Raw genomic sequence first — 17,962 nt, forward strand, 5'->3', positions numbered from 1 at the left:
AACTCATTAATCTTAGAAAAGTTGCCTTGGAGCGTTGAGAGCTCTGGTGACTTTCTCTTAAGACAAAACTTGAACTGAGTTCTTCTTGAAGGCAAGACCAGTCCTCTATTTATTATACATTCCTAGCTTTTTCCTGCAGGCACTGGAGAATAGCAGACCCTGCCTTAGGATTGACTCTCAATTGCCCTTGCCCTGATCCAGTCCCAAATAGGAACAGCCCAACACATGAACTGCACAAGGGAACCTTTTCTGCCACTGTATATTCAAATGAATATATTTGAGAATATATTTGTATATTCAAATGAATATACAAAAGACTATTATATCAATTCTACTTGCCCTCAGTGGTCCTATATCCAAATCTACTACTACTACTACTACTACTACTACTACTACTACTACTACTACTACTACTACTACTACCACTACTACTACTACCACTACCACTGCCACCACCACCACCACCACTACTACTACTACTAGCATTTATATTGCTTTAAGATTGGTGAAATGCTTTACAAATAATGTCACATGGTATTCTCACAACAATCAGACAGGTTGGTGCTATTTCTTTCCTCATTTTACAGCTAAGGAAACTGAAGCTTGTGTCAGTTAAATAACTTAGCCAGGATCATGCAACCGATAATTGTATGTATGAAGTGGGATTTTTACTCAGATTTACTTTACTACAGGTTTAGTGTTCACTCTATCCACTACTCAATCAAATATGTGTGTGTATTCCCTTCTCTCTCTCTCTCTCAATGCATACATGTGCACATATATGTATATGAATTTATATATGTATATATGCATATAACCACATGGATGTACATATTACATATGTGTATAAGATTACATATTACATTGCATATATAGGATTGAATAACATATGCATACATAATGTGCACATGTGTATGCCCATATACCTGAATGCACATATGTATGTAACATACAGAGACATGCACATACACATATGTATGTACACACACATCTATATACAAACATACATATTCAAAGAATAACATTGAATTACTAGCAAGGAGATTGTAAATTTTCAATAACTACATAGTTTTCATGGTTAAAAATCAGACAAATCTAAGAGTAAAATCAAAGTGATGTCATACTTACTCATCAAAGTTCTGCCTGTGCACATATAAAGCTTATCAAACAATATGCTATTAATCCTCACAGTACAGTATATAATAGGAATGCAGCAAGTTTTATTTTTCCCATTATAAGTGCAGAAAGAATAAGCTACTTGGCTTTCTCGAGTGTGAATCAGAGAATAAAGGAAATACATAGGGGAGGTGGTTAAGTGCAGGCCACAGCTAAGAAATGAAGACAGTGGGCTAAGGGAAAGGAGATTTTCCATCTCAAAATCTAAAATCTGTAAACCTTTTGTTGGGACTAGGAAAAGAGGAGAAAGCAATCGGAGAAGTGAGTTCAAAAGCTAAGGCACGGGTAAGTTCTCCGATAATACAGGGAGAAAGGAAGAGAGCCATGCTAATTCTAAAACTTTAATCAGCTGAGCTTCAGTCTTTAATCTCACTACACACAAATTTCAATCAGGAACTTATCTTAGTGCTTCATAAACATCCTAAATTAGAAATGAGATGAATGTATATCTCAGAACAAATAATACATCATTTTACTCAGTGAGTTTACACAATATCAAAGAACAGATGTTTTGGTTCTTCCAAACTGTAGTTGACAAATTTGCTACTAGTGGGAGTGGAAAATTAGTTTTCACTTTTAGAAATTATTTGCTACCATTTTCAGACCTTTCCTATTTATCAAACTGATTAAAAGTTGTCATTTGAAACATTCATAGTCTTCAAGCACATGTCAAAACTGTTTCTAGCCAACTCAAATGATCTCCTGAGAAGGCATATTAAATGAAAGCAGAGTTTATATCTCATCTTTTGTTAAACCATACATCACAACATTGCTGTATGCTGCCTTCTTCTATAGCACTGAAAAGGTGCATTGATTAAATTGAGAAAGATACTTATCTCTCACCTAACACATGGAATTATCTTTGTAACTGAAAGAAAGATGGGCAAAGGTATGAAAACCTGGATGTGAAGGGCTTGATGAAATCACCATGATTTCCATAAAAGCAACAGAATCTCAACTCTGTTTATCCCATAAGCACTGATCTTCATCTCAAGAAGTAACAGGCCAATTCTTGGAACATGTGAATTGTTCACAGAATTAGACTGAAGTTTCCATCTAAGCCATTTAATTGCTCTTTGATACAATAAAAAGATCTCAGGGGAACTCAGCAGATTTCAGTCTTCTAGAAGTAGTAGTACATATCAATTTTGCTTTGTTTTTAAGTTAGAATAAGTGAGCATTCAAAATATATTCATGGATTATTTTGATTTATTACAGAACTGGCCATTTTCAAAGCAATTATAACTGGCAACTGATACATATACACACAATTTTGGAAATATTCAGATTCTGGCTACTTTAGTTTTTTTGAGGGTGGAGGAAAGCGAGGTAACTAAAGAAGTCTCACATATAAACCAAGACAGATAAAATAGGGGGAAAAAGATTTTAGAGATGAGACACAGAAGACAAAGTAGAAAGATGGTCCAGGAGAGAAAGTGAAGCATGAGGGAATGATTTTCAACATGAATTAAGTTTGCTCTGAATTTCTCAGCTCTTGTCATAATAAATGTTTAAGTTGAATAGATGTTTTTTTTAAATCTCTTTTCTCCCTCCTGTTTATCTTTTCTTGCTAGTCTTTCTTATGCTTTGAAATTCTTTCTATTTCTCATATGTTATCTCAAAGGTATTGACCAAAGTTCAGCTTTTCTACTTCTAACTACTTGGGCAGCAAGATGAAGAGGCCCCAAATAACTCTGAACTTGTTCTCTCATTTTATTTCATTAGAAGACATGTGGTCCTTAATACTGACTTTGAAAAGGAAGGCAAATAAAATGTTACAACTGATTTTACAAAGTGAGATATTAAAAATAGAAAATGACTTACAGGTGATTTTTTTGGTCAGTGGTGATTTTCGTTCTTGTTCAAAGAGAATGTATGTGTCTGTATTTTAAAGTTCCCTATTAAATACTGCATGTAAGAGCTGAATTTTAATTCAGAAATTACAAATACTATATTTCATAACATGTTTATAGTATTGTTCAATATTGGTCCATAATATTGTTCAATAGTATTGATCAATGGAATGTAGGCTTCTCTTTAAATCTTTCACACATTTCCCCTTTGGCTAAGGCCATAATAACCCCTTTTTTTGAAGGATGGGTGTGGGCATGAGGAGAACAACTTTATTCTAGGAGGCCCCATCTGCTAGCTGTGAATTTACCTTCGAGGAACATTGTGTCAGCATGGCATCTAGTAGCCTTCCCCAGACACCAGACATGTCAACTCCTTAATTTTGCTCAGCCTCTACATGGAGAAAAAGCAATAGCTCTAACTAAAAATAAAACTTTTGTTTCCTTGCATGATCATCTTTATGGTAAAGTTCTTTATTTTTCAAGGCCAACTTACTTAGGAGCTTACATGGATGGGTGATTTCATGCATGTAGGTATATACTATTTAAGTGCAGATTACAATTCCTCCACACCTCCTCATCTGTCCAATCCTTACCCGTATCCTTCAAATCCCTTCTCTCATATGTGCTACCTGTGTGACCACGGGCAAGTCATCTATACTCTCTGGGCTTCAATTACCTCTAAAATGAGGGGATTAGACAAGATGGTGTTTAAGGTGCCTTCAAGCTCTAGTTCTTTGATTCTAAATCTTCTAAAAAGAATTTGTCAGAGGCCTTCCTGTAATTAATTCAATATCATAAGGGTACCAGTGACTTTATTATTATTGCTAGAGAAGGATGAAGGGAAAGAGCTAGTAGCCTTGGTACTAGGTGGGGGTGGGGGATGGTGGGGTTGTGCAGCATGGGTATTTTGCCATTTTTACTAGGTCCCGCACTAGTTAAGAGCACTAGTATGAATTTAGCTAGAGTTCAGTCAAATTAGTTTTTGTATATATATAAACACATATGCAAATACTATAATAGCCTATGAAATTAAATTATCTTTATAATTGTAAATGTGCTAATCGTAAGCCTTCTGTGGTATATAAGAAAGCTAGTCTTCCCTAATTCACCACTGTACTGAGATATCAGTCCACTGTTAGAACTTGCCATATAAGGTGTACAACAAAGCCATGGGGGAAATTAAACTTTGTTTACATTTTGACTTTATTTACCTGTGTAAAATATAAGTGTAAAAAAGCACTGGTGTATTTATTTGTATTTTATGCCTAAAATATTTTTACTTGAAATTTTGACACTTGAGATCAAGAGAACAGATGGAGCTGCTATTAAAAACCAACACTGTGTTATTGTTGTTCAGTTGTTTCAGTTGTGCCTGACTTTTCCTGATCCCAAATTAATTTGGAATTCTTTTAGGCAATGATATAGGAATGGTTTGCTATTTCCTTCTCTACCTCTTTTTACAGATGAAGAAATTGAGGTAAATGAGGCTAAATGACTGACCCAGGGTCACATAGGTAGTATGTGTGTGAGGTCAAATCCAAATTCAAGAATATGAGTCCTCCTGATTCTAGGTCTAGCATTCTATCTACATGCCACCTAGCTGTCCTGCAACAACACTATGAGCAGGGTGGAAAAGAGAGTGGTAAAAGGAAGGGAGACATGATCAAAGTAGCATAGACTTATTGAAAAGTTATATGAAGAGTAAGTTAAGTCATGGTAAAGATAAAGTTAAAAGTGGATAACTGGTTCTAATTGATAAAGAGCACCGTATAGAAAGGAAAAGAAGACAAAACCCCCCAAACCCCACATGCTACAAGTCAAAGCCTGAAATGGGATACACAGATCAAGCAAATGTGAGAATTGATGGGATATTGAGGCTGAAATTTTATGGACAAAATAATGTGGAGTTGAAAAACATAGGCATAGGTATCTATCTATCTATCGATATAACTACTTTCTTATCTCTATGCATGGATGGCTCCATCCTAGCTCAGACCCTCATCACCACCTTCCTAAAAACCTCCAATTTGATCCCCTGTATCCAGTCTCTTCTCTCATCAATCTCTTCTCCTCACAGCTATCGCATCTTGGTAGGGCATGAATCTAATATTTTCACTCACTTCCTCAAAATCTTTGATAGCCTTTATCATAAAATACAGACTACTCAGACTAGCACTGAAGACCTTTGGCCATTGGACTGTCTATTTCCTTTCTATGTTATTTCTAATTGCCCTCCTTCATTTTTCCTGACAGACTAGTATACTGTTTCTAGTTCTTGGTATTCCATCTTCCACATCTGTGACTTTATACAAATTACTCCCTATTCCTGGAAGGTGCTCTCTCCATAGTTTTCTATTTCAAAATCCTTATCTCCTTTCAAATGTCAGCTGAGGTGCCACCTCATCCATGAATCTGTCTAGGATCTCCCATATTGCTAGAATGCCCCCTTTTCTCAGATTAATTTGTATTATAATCTCTAAACATGTTTGTAGAATCATATGATCATAGATTTAGACATGTAGCAGGTCTTGGGTCTTAGAAGTAATTGCACGTGACCCCCACATTTAACAAATGAGGAAAATGAGTTCCAACGAATTTTAAGTGACTTTTCCAGGATCACACATTTAGTAAGAGCATGAAGCAGGATTGGAAAATGAGTCTTCCTGAATCTAAATATTCTGTCTACTAAGTTACCCTTCCACTGTTGTATAAACCTCGTAGATTTCACTCCTTAAAGGCGTGAACTTTCTTTGCTTCCTTTCTTGGTTATATTTCTTTCTGCTTTTTTTAAAAAAAATCTATAGTGTACTAAGCTGCTTATTCTCTAAGTTATTTTTCTCAAAATATTTCAATTCTTTTCCTGTGTTTTCCTCTAGACATCTTATTTCATTTAGAAGATGATTTTTAACTTACTTACAAACTATTGCTTCACATTTCTGGGCATTCTAATTGATCTCATGGCTAAGCTATGTTGTTTTTTCTTCTTCAAGGTTTTGTTTATAGATATTTTATAGTTATTTTCTTTTTCTGGGGTTATGTCTTATGTATCTATAGTGTAACAAGAGCTATCTTTTGTTATTGTTTTGTTTTCATTTACCCATTCTTCCAGCCTTCCTTCCCTGATTGAGATATTGTGGTGGGGCCACGATGTGTACACTTATAGCAGGATTGTAATAGCCTTATATGGTCCTAGCCTGTCTTAAGCGGAAGTCTTTCCATGATGTAACGACTGTATGATATGTTCTTCGAGGATTACAAGGTCAGCATGGACTAGAAAGCTATGAAATTTCAGTGATGCCTAGGTGATCTGATCAAGGGTATGGTGTGATTTATGCCTTTCTGAGATTTCCAGGCTCTAGACCCCAGTTTGGGTCTATGCAACACAGCTGCAAATTTGTCCCAGGGAGGAGTTCAAGTAGATGGTTGATTAACCCCAATCCCTGTCTAAAAGATTCTGGAGGTTCAGAAAAAAATAGCCTGCTTAGCCCACTTTTGAACTCAGGAACTGAGTGTACAATGCTGCTTTGAGGTCAGAGAGAGTGAAGCTACTGCTGGCCTAGTGTGTCCAAAGCCTGGGGACTGACTCCTTGAACTTGATCTGGAGTTGGAAAGAAAATTCATTGATTCTTTCAGGTCAGGGCTGAGTCTATGATCATTTTTTTGGGTCAGCAACAGTGCTCCAGACCTTCTCTGAATTGGGATTCTGGGTCTGTGATCCTAATCAGTCCATATTCTATAATTCCTTCCCTGCTCACTTTCCTCTGGATGGAATTTCTGATTTTGTTTTGAAAAGATCATCTACTGGTTTTTTTTTCATTAGAGTTCTGATTAGTACTTGGCCTGGTATTCTTATTAGATTTTTATTTATTAATAATAACTGGAATTTTGTTGGGATGGATATTGAAAGAATTGCTTTGCATTGCTTCCTCCTACTCTGCCATGTTGTATAGCCTCTGCGTATGCTTATTTTCATGGAAATATGGTCATTGTCAAACCATATTAGCCACCTAGTAGGCAAAGAAAGACAGGGGATGAGTTCTCCCCTTCATCTCTCTGTTTTTCTTTCTCTGTGGCCCTCTCATTTGTCCTTCTTTTCTTAGATTCAAAATACAAAAAAAGAATACTGAAACCACCTTGGAAGTCCTTAAGGAGCTTGCTTACTTTTTACCGAGGGAATTCATAATCAATTAATCAATACAAATTCCTATCAATTTTTATCTTATTAATGATCAATCAAGTTCCTATTATTTTGCTAGGAATCATTCTAGGTACTGTTGATATAAGTACAAAGAAACAATCTTTCATATGGAACTGACATTCTATTGGCAGAGAAATGTGTATCTATGAAGGTATATAGCATAAAATAGGTGAACCAATATAAATATATACAAAGAAGTTAGATACAAGGTACTTTGGGATGGTGAGTGCTAGCAGTGGCGGTGAGATGAGAAGGGGCTTCATGATTCTTTAGTAATGTCAGAAAGGAAGAGCGGATATCAGAAAGGCAGAGGTGATGAGGCTATGCATTATGATTATGTGGGTCTGTGAGTATGAAGACAGGAAGAGATTAGAGAGGAGATGGAATATATTAAGTGAGGAAAAGAAGGAAGGGTAGTTTAGATGGATTGTAGACCTTGGACCAGGGAGTCATACAATAATATTGGTAAATTAGTAATGTATGTAACATCAAATGTTGTTAAAGAAGTTAATCCCACATAAATCAGATCTTTTTCAATGTTTGTATGCAATTTAAAAAATCAAATTAGTGAGCTGAAACCCAGCATGAGAAATAAAGGTACCTAAGGTGCCTCATCTTCCATTAAGTTTCTTTCCTTTCATATTCTCTCCATCTTCCTGTTTGTATTATAGGAGAGGAAACTGAAGAAATAAAATAGTTAAGAAACAAAAAGAAGTATGACTAGCCAAAGCACAGAGAAAGAGAAGGTGGCAAAATTGTGCAGAAAATGAGATGGAAAAGGCAAGATAAGTGTGAAGGGAGATAGAAAAAGTGAGGCAGTATGGCACAGCAGATAAGGCACAGGACTTGGAGTCATGAAGACCTGGCTTCATATTTTGTCTGCTATATTACTAGATGTGTGCACGGACAAGTCATGTAATTTCCAGGATGCTCTGTTTCCTCATATCTAAAATGAGGGAGTTGGACTTGATAACCATTTAGATCCCTTCTAGCTGAAATCTATCTTCTGAAATGGGCATAAGGAATACTGATTCATGTTACACCATGTGCAATAGATATTCAAATTTTAAAAATAATATATAAAGCAAAGTTTTTTTTCTTAAACTCATCTATCTATGAAATGAAGGGATGAACAAAGAAGCATAACTAAAGTGAGGCAACTAGGAAAAAGTATTGCCCACTTTTGACATGGATTTTTGCTCATAACACATTTTTGTGCTATCCAATAGCATCATACACCATTAGGCAGAAGATGATAGAGCATAGAGAGATAGATATAGATAGATCTATATCTATATTTGTCTCTATAGATAGGTTGTTTAGGTTAGATATTTATATAGATTATATAGATCTACATGGATTATATAGATATAGATGGACCTACATCTATCTATATCCAATCTTTCTGTATCTATCTATCTATCTCTCTATCTATCATGCTTCTTCATGGTTCAAAGCATATTATGTGTAAATATCACATTTTTTTCAGGATGTGTAGTCCTCTTATTTCAAAGCAGAAATGTCTACCTGCCAGTAAAGGTATTCTCATGATATTTTCACTCTTAAAGGAGATGTTCAGAAAGGGTAAAAGAAGGTGGAATTGTCAAAAGTATTCTGGTTCTTTTCCCCTCCATGTCTTCTCCCATTGTCATTCGAGTAATCACTCAGGTTTTAAAATCATTTATTCCCATTGTCTTTACATTTTAGTCACTTTAAACTCTTTTCTGTAGAAATTACAATGTCAGTAGCATAAAGGAATCAGAACCAGATAATTCTGAATCCTCAATGGTCATTTGGGGGACAAAGGCTCTACAAATGAGTCCTTCCCTTAGGACCCATTTATTTTCCTTCTCAATTTTGGAACTAGCATTTTTCATGGGTAGGATGTGGCAAATTTACAAAGAAAAGAGAAAATGGAAGAAATGAGAGCCTGCCAATATCTGACACAGTTTTGCCAAAGATATAAGCCTACCTCAGGTTTTTGGAGAAAGAAACCTTTGATAATCTCTGTTCTTTTGGCAGCCAAGTAGCAAGCAGAATGTCTAGCCAATGTCTTACAAAGGCATTTAATTTAAACATATTCAAAGTTAATTTTGGTTATGTGAGATGACACTGAAATAGAATTCTTCCTTGATAAACTCTTTTTCTAAAGGGGAGATTTCATTTAAATTAAAAAGTGAAATATAATTATTACAATCCTAGGCAGTTTTATTTTTATTCATCTTTCTACTCCTCTTCTGTTCTTTATCAAGAAGAGAAGAAATAATGATATAATTGTGTTGAAAGTCCAGTTATATGGAACCATTAAATATTGGGATTTCATTGAAGAAAATCGTTATATAACTTTATAGAACTTTAAATAGAACTTTTTAAGTCCCAAATCACTGTCTTAAGTATCCAAGAAAGAAGAAGATTGTGCTATTAAAAAAAAACAACAACAAACACCTTTATATCATTATTTATATTGCAATATTTTCATATAAGATGATTCCTATTTGTCTCAGTGGCAGAGTATGTAAGGCATGCTGAAAGACTAATGAATTAAGGACAGCTTTCAAGGTAATTTTTTGGGGGGATATACCTGTAAGCAACACATCTGTGCCTTTAGAAATAGTATGGTTTATCTTGATATGCTTAAATTGAAATGGCCATCTGGCCCTCATTGATCTTAGGTGGTTATATTTCTGGTAAAAGAAGTGATAATCACTAGGTGCCAACATGTTTCATTCAGAACTTAGAATTAATGCATCTCGATCATTGGGGAAAGTGAACTCTAGAAAAATATTCCAGGGATTGGGTTAATATTTTAAATTACTGATTGACATGATACAAATCTATGACTAGTAGCTAATATGTCTACTGACTGATCAGGAATTATATATGATTTCACAGATAAGAGCATTTGATCAAATAAAATGAAATGGAATTTTAAAGAGATAAATATGAAGTCACATACTCAGGTTTTAAAAAAAATCCTATTCACAAGTGTGTGTGGAAAATATCTGTAGTATTTACAAAAGTGCAAACTAAACATAAATTAACAGAGTGACATAAAAAAAGTTGGGGAAAGCTTAGGATGCATTGAGGGAGACATAGTATACAATTTCAGGGAGGTGATAGTGCTAATGATGCCCACCCCCCCCATCCTGTAAGAAAATACAGGGAATACTGTGTTCTATTTCTGAGTGTGCAATATCCTTAGAAGGATATTCATAAGTTGGAAGAGGGTGATTTGTATTATAAAGGGCCTCAAGACCATATTGCATGAGGATCAGATGAAGGAATTGGTGGTATTTAGCCTGAAAAATACTTACAGGGCATAATTCTTCCCTCTTTTTTCCCCTCTCACATTTAAGTTAAATTGTACATACATTGTACATACTCACATATATACATATGTGTGTATATATATATACATATATATACATGTATATATATATACATATATATATATATATATATATATATATATATGATATATCTTGGCTATTCTCTATCTGAGAAATTAGATATTTTTTTCCTAATTGATCACTAGTCTTTTTATTTTTTATACATTAACCTTTTGTGAATAAATTTTCCAAATTTATGTAATTAAACACATGCACACATATATACATATGTGTACATACATATATTGTTTATGTACTTAGATAATCATGTGGACTTGTTTTTTACTGTGATTATGTTAAATGTCTTTCTAATGTCAAAATGTCTTTGCATGCCTGGTATAAATTGAACTTGGTTATAATGAATGATTTGGGGGATGATTTGCTATAATTAATTTCATAAGATTTTATTTGTAATTATTGAATTGACATTAATTAGGGATATTGATCTGTAGTTCTTCTGTGCTTTATCCCCCCCATCCTCCTCCTTTTACTTATGAAGGCTATATTTGTCTCATTAAAGGTGCTTTTTTCAATTTTTGAGAATAATATATGTAGGATGGATACTAATTATTCTTTAAAAGTTTGAGAGAATTTTCCTGTGAATTTATCAGAACCATTTTTCTTTAATCTGTTTGGATTTTTACCCTTTGGTAGTTCTCATGGAGCTAATTATATTTCCTTTTTTTGAGCTTGTTTTACTTAAAATGTCTATGAAGCCTGTTCATTTGGGTATTTTATATGTTTTAAAGATATTCCTGTATTTCTTTTGTTCTTTCTGTTTTGTTATCATATGCCAATATGGTAGGTTCTGATAGTTCTTTTTATTTCTTAAAGTTTTCTTGTGATTACCTCTATTTCACTTCTTATTTCATTGATTTTTCTGCCCTCTTCTTTTTTATTATGTTAGGTAAATTGTTTACCAATTTCCTTAGTCTTTTCATAGCTATTGTTGTCTACTAAGTAGCATTGCTAAAGAATGTGCTTATTTTTTCACATTTAATGAAACTTCAAAAAGTTATCTATAATACTCAATTGTATATATTCCCCATTTGTTTATTTTCTTGTAAGACTTATTCTAATTTCAGTGAGGGTTATTAAAGTCTCTATGTTACTCTACTTGAAATTCAGTTGTTTTTTTTTCTTTTATGCATTTAGATGCCATAGGATTTGGTGCATATAGGTTTAATTTTGGTATTGATTTGTTGAGTATAATTCCTTTATTAACGCTCTCATTGTCTCATATATTTTTATAAATATTGTGATTTTTTCATTTTGCTTTATCTGATAGCATGACTGTAACTGCATTCAGATTCCTATAAACACTCCAAGTTGACTACATTTTCCAGGCTTATTCCTAGTCCAGGGCATGTCTCTTACATTATAAAAGTGGATATTCCACTCCATCTCCAAATCCATACTGCTTCCAAGTTTTGCTTTTTGTGTCAAAGGAACAACTATCTTTCCAATCACTCGTGTTTACAACCTAGGAGTTATCCTTGCTTCTTCTGTATTCTTAACTGCTCATAAATGATCAATTATTCAGGCATGTTAATTCATCCTTTATGAATATCTCTCACATCCATTTTCTTCCTTTCATTTAACTCAGATTTTATTTCTAACTCAAGACCTTATCACCTCTTGTCTTTAATCTTGTAGTGTTTGCCAATTTGGCCTCCTTGTATCCTGTGTCTCATCTTTAATATCCTTCCCATAGCTAACATATATTTCTAAGCATATCTTACTACATTACTCCACTATCAGAAATCTTCAGTGGCTCCCAATTGCATCTAGGAGACAATTCAAAATCCTCAACCTAATATTTATATTCTTCACTATTTGAATTCCACCTACGTTTATGGTATTATTTTATATTATTGATATTCACTAATTCTCCATTTCAGATAAACTAGTCTGGAAACTGTTATCTATGGCATCATATTTCCTCCTTCCTTGCCTTTTATGGGTGTGCTCTGCCCCCTCCCCATGTTCAGAGTGTGGTCTTTCCTCATTTCCAAGTGTAAAAATCTCAGGTTCACTTCAAAACACAAATAAGATGCTATTTCTGACACAGAGTGTCATATCTTTAGAGTTGCAAGAGAGCTAAGAGGTGCAATTCCCTAATCATATGGAAGAGAAAATTGAAACTCAGAGAGATTATCACTTTCCTATCATTAAACAGCAGAGCTGAAGATTTAACTTGATCATGTGACTAAAATCAAGCACTCTTCCCACTGTACCATGAATAATATGTATAAAGCACAAGATAAAGAATCAATAAAGCCTGAGTTCAAATCTCACCTCAGAAATTTAGAAGCTGTGCAACTCTGGGCACAAGTCACTTAATCTCTGTCTATCTTAATTCCCTCAACTATAAAATCGAGATAATGTTAGTACATGCTTCACAGGATTGCTATGAGGATAAAATGAGATAATATTAGTGAAGCACTTTGCAAAGTTTAAAGAGCTATATAAATATTGTAACTTTTGTTTATTGTTGTTTTTGTAATGAGGGCTTTCTTACATATGGAGCATGACAATTTATTCTGTGCCTCAAACAGAATCAGACTAAATATCTCTAGCATCTTCTCCCCCAACCCTTCTCTGAGGAAGACTTTAGATCTAATGCTAGGTCTAATGGATGTGGTTTTCAGGGCCAGTCTAACTTCTGATTGATCTTTCATTATTTGGGAAGAGCGTAACCTCAAGCTTTATGTCTAAGGCTTCATTCTCTTCCCACCAAATACCAGTTCCATAATGAACACACATAGGAAGTAGCAGGTCCACAGTGAAACTGACATCATATATAAAACAACATACACCAGACAATACACGATGGAAAGAACTCTGCTTTTGGGAGCAAAGTGTCTCAGCTCAGTCCTAAAAGAAGACATCCTCGATCTGATCCAAGGGGAAGCTCCACAAAGTCTCTAATGTAATGAGCTGGGAAGAGGGACAAGATGGAGTTCAGCAGCTGCTCTCATGCTGGCTTCTTCCCAGAATCTTATTTTCCATTCAGCAGCTTTAAGTGGAGTGGGCATTATCCATCTTCTTTCTCAAATCTAGAAGCTGGAAATGCCTGAAGGACAAAGAGATTTAAGAGACCTGAAAAAGAATCTCAGGCTTAAAGAGGAATGGATCTCCTCTCTTCCATTCTTCCCAACTTCCACCCCACCCTTTACCGAGACACAGGACATTGACCTCCACCATTGAAAAAAGAATCCAATATCAGTGGGAATTGGGACTCAGGTTACATTCTTATATCCTAATTAGGTAGTAACTTTTTTGTGTTTCAGTCATTTTCAATCATATCTGACTCTTTGTGACCCCATCTGGGTATGTTTTTTGGCAAAGATACTGGAGTAGCATGCCATTTCCTTCTCCAAGGAACTGAATAAATGTGTATTAAATTAAATCAAATTGGAATATAATGAAATAAACATTCTTTCTAATCTTTTGCTTCCATGATCTGTCATCTACAGTCACTGGGCCAAAAATAAATGACCCATTTTCTTTGTTTTTTCCTTTGCTTTAAACATGTTTTTCCCCCTATTTTTCCTGTTTCTTTTTAAAATAATTTTCTGAATTGTTTTATCCCACTGTCAAATTTCTTGATTTTGGAAATATCTTTTTTTTTAAGATACTGAATTTATGTTGGTGGTAGGTGATCCTCCTAAATCAGTAATAACCCATTATAACTTGATTGAAATATTCAATGAACTATTTATATGTGCTACTGTGTTTTGCTTAAACAAATACTCATTTCACAAGCTTTATTGTTTCATTACCCACATATATTGCCCTAATAATTAATGCAAAACCTTCAGTCATCCCCTGTTCTCTTCAATAACACAAGTCTTTATGGATCATTAAGTACATTTTTCTGAATGACTTCTTTCATAACTGATATCCTTCTATTTTCAAACACAATCAAATTCAGTGGTGTCAAGGAAAGAATGTGAAAGGATTCTCACTAGTTTGCTTTTCACAAAATTAAAATTACACATTAAAGCATTTTTAACCAAGGAAAATTTATGTTATTATAAGTTCACTTCAAAGTCTTATACTTTTTTAAAAAAGATTTTAATCATCTAAATTGACTTGATTATAATATTCCATAGATTCAGAAAAGTATATATAATTTATTTAAAAATCCAAGACAATTATACATATATTTCCCATTATTCTATAACTGAGCAATACAGTATGCTAGGCATCTTTATGTAAGTGAGGATGAATAGAAACCATGGCTCCTACCATCAAGGAATCCATACTTTAGCAGACAAGCTGACATGCACAAAAATTTCTCTAGGCTAAATGTATTATGCCTATGATTTCATCATTGTAGTAAACTCTCCATTAATGCAGATCAGTTAGTTCCTTCCAACTTAAAGTCCTGTGTTGATGAGAGCTTATTATTTGAGTGGTACAAAGTGCCACATAATTTTTTGAGACAGAATCACAAATTAAAAGAAGCACACATATTAAAAAAGATAAATGGAATAATTATCCTCTTCTTGAGATTTTATCTTTTTTTCTTTCTAATTTAATAAACTTTCTGAAATTTGGCATATAAATAGCATTTAAGGTGCATATATTATGGTGGACTTTAGACATGATGTAATTCTATTTAATCACAGTTTTGATTATTTGAAATGAACATTTATTCTATATCAAATGGCTTGCTAGTCCTTCATTAACAACATTTCAATGAATATATAAAAAACTCTTATGCATTTCATTCTCTATTCTTCATATATATAAATTGAAAAAAAACCCAAATAGTTGCATATTATATAAATTACTTTCTGTCTTACTCCCAGTCACTGAAGAAGTTATCTTTTGGTAGTTCTCTTTAACATTGAGACAATCCAGGATACTACATTATTCTCTCTGGTTGTAATGATTATTTAATTTCATATTGCACATTAACAACTACTTTCTTCATTTCTGTGCCATTAGGTCGGAAGCACAAGACCTACTATGGCCAAATTATAGATAAAACTAGAAGTTGAACAGATTAAGTAACTTGACCAGTGTCAGCAGATAGTAAACATAGTAATTTTCAAAGCAAAAATGTGAATACCTACCTATTGACTTTAAGCTTCAGTTTGTTTATTATAAATATCATCTGCATGTTTATATTCTAGGTGGTACAGTGCATAGGTCACTGGGTACAGAGTCTAGATTACCTGATTAAAATATAGCCTCACACACTTAAAAGCTGTGTGACCATGGCCAAGCAACTTAGTTTCTTCCTACTTCAATTTTCTCATGAAAAATGAGGATGATATTAATATGGACTTTCCAGTGACAATGTGAGAATCAAATGAGATGATAATTGCAAGGCTCTTAGCACAGTGCCTGGCACATAGTATGCACTTAATAAATGATTGTTTTCTTACTCTTGTCTAATTGTCTGCCTGTCTCATATCAATCATTTCTCTTAAAATACTTTATTTAGGATTTGATGAGTCTTTGCTATTAAGAAAATCTATAAAGTAACTGTTAGTTTGTCTCTAATTATTACAATTAGAATGACTTGTGCTTCATAGAGTATTCTCTTGTGAATGAGTCATTGTAAGTTTCCATTACCATATTATGGATGAGGCAACTGAGGTTTTGAGAACTTATTAATTGTCTAACATTACATAGCTTATAAATGGTCAGAGAAAAAATACATACATACATATATGTATCTATATCTAGATTTATATTTATATCTATATCTATCTACCTATCTATATCTGTCTATCTATCTATCTATCTATCTATCTATCTATCTATCTATCTATCTTCTAACTCTGAGAGCAGTTCATTTCCATCACATCCCAAAGACATCCCACAATAAAAAAAATTCTGCAAAGATCATGGGGTTCTGAGCATTAGTTACTATGGATACTAAAGAGTCACTGAGAGTTTTTTCAATGAACATGTGGAATGTTATTATCTTCTTAAAAATTTGTAAATACTAGTGAATATAATAATTACCAAGCAATAAAACTATTACTTTTTAGTTCAATTATCATGCATAGAGCTATATTAGTAATATATAAATAATTACCTTGTACCTGTTTCTGCTCAGATCTATGTTTCCCATTTTCCTTAACTTTCTTTAATTAAGTCACATCTATAATGTATATTGTAGTATCTATGCATATGAATGCTTATTGTTTATAATAATGCTGAACTGAAAAGATAGAACTTATGGATATAATATAAAATTGGGGTCATATGGAAACATTTCAAAATAAAGCCTTTAAGTTCAACACCAGTGTTTGAAATCTAATTGTGCAATTTCGTGGATCAAAGCAAAAACATATAATGACCATGACATTATATTTCTTAGATATTTGGTAGAGAATCTCATTAATATTAAGAGATTCCATATGAAAACAGAATTACCTTATATCTTTTATTTCACAACTTCTACTAGTCAACACACAGAGCTAATAGAGAAATGGTTCAGTAATTGTCGTTTACAATTCTTTCATCACTACTGCAAATAGTATCAGTATTTAAAAGGTTAGATTTTTCCAGGCTTCATTTACAAATCAAGTTCAGATAGCCAGAAAAGTGCCAAAATAATTCCCACAACTGTCACAACTTGTGCATTGTTTTGTCCTAACAAGCTTTCTGTCGGATGATCAGATAAGTCTCAGAGGGATATATCTGAGATTCTAATCATTCATGGGAGTGAAAGAGAATTAAAGAAAGATGAAAGCTGTGATTATGAGTGGACATATGTGTTCACATGTACTGGAACATTGAGTTTCAATTTACCAGTGAATTTTCTTCTTCATTATTGTCATTTAAGATTTGATTGACCCTTTCAAGGAAAGTCTATGTAAGAGGAATATCTGAATGTGGCATAATTCAGTAAAGAAAGAAACCTCTCTGGTGTCTTTCAGGATCAGACATTTCCATGGTTAGCGGATGCTCCCTTCAATTTCTGAGACCCCCCCTCATACCTGATGTCAGCAGCTGAATTGTTATCAACCCATCATGAGGACATATGTCCAGCACATCAAGGCTGCCACAATTGCTGCATTCTAGAACTTTTGTACAACTTGTCTTGTATTTTTTAGCTAAGAATTTCCAAAAGATTTATAATTGCAATGCCATTGTTCACATTTATAATTTCTTCTTATGTAAATCAGAAGCTATACACCTGTCCTTTGAAATGTAATGATAATTCTGTCACATGCCTGCAATGCCTTTCCCTTTTTATTTTTTAATCTGAAATTAAATCACTGGCAGGATTTCAGTGTTTAGATGAAGTAGATCTTATTCAATTATTAGATCAACCATTACTTAATTTTAGAGATTAGTTGCTTTTGTCTGACATT

The sequence above is a fragment of the Trichosurus vulpecula genome, chromosome 6, assembly GCF_011100635.1.
Source record: "Trichosurus vulpecula isolate mTriVul1 chromosome 6, mTriVul1.pri, whole genome shotgun sequence".
NCBI lineage: Eukaryota > Metazoa > Chordata > Mammalia > Diprotodontia > Phalangeridae > Trichosurus > Trichosurus vulpecula.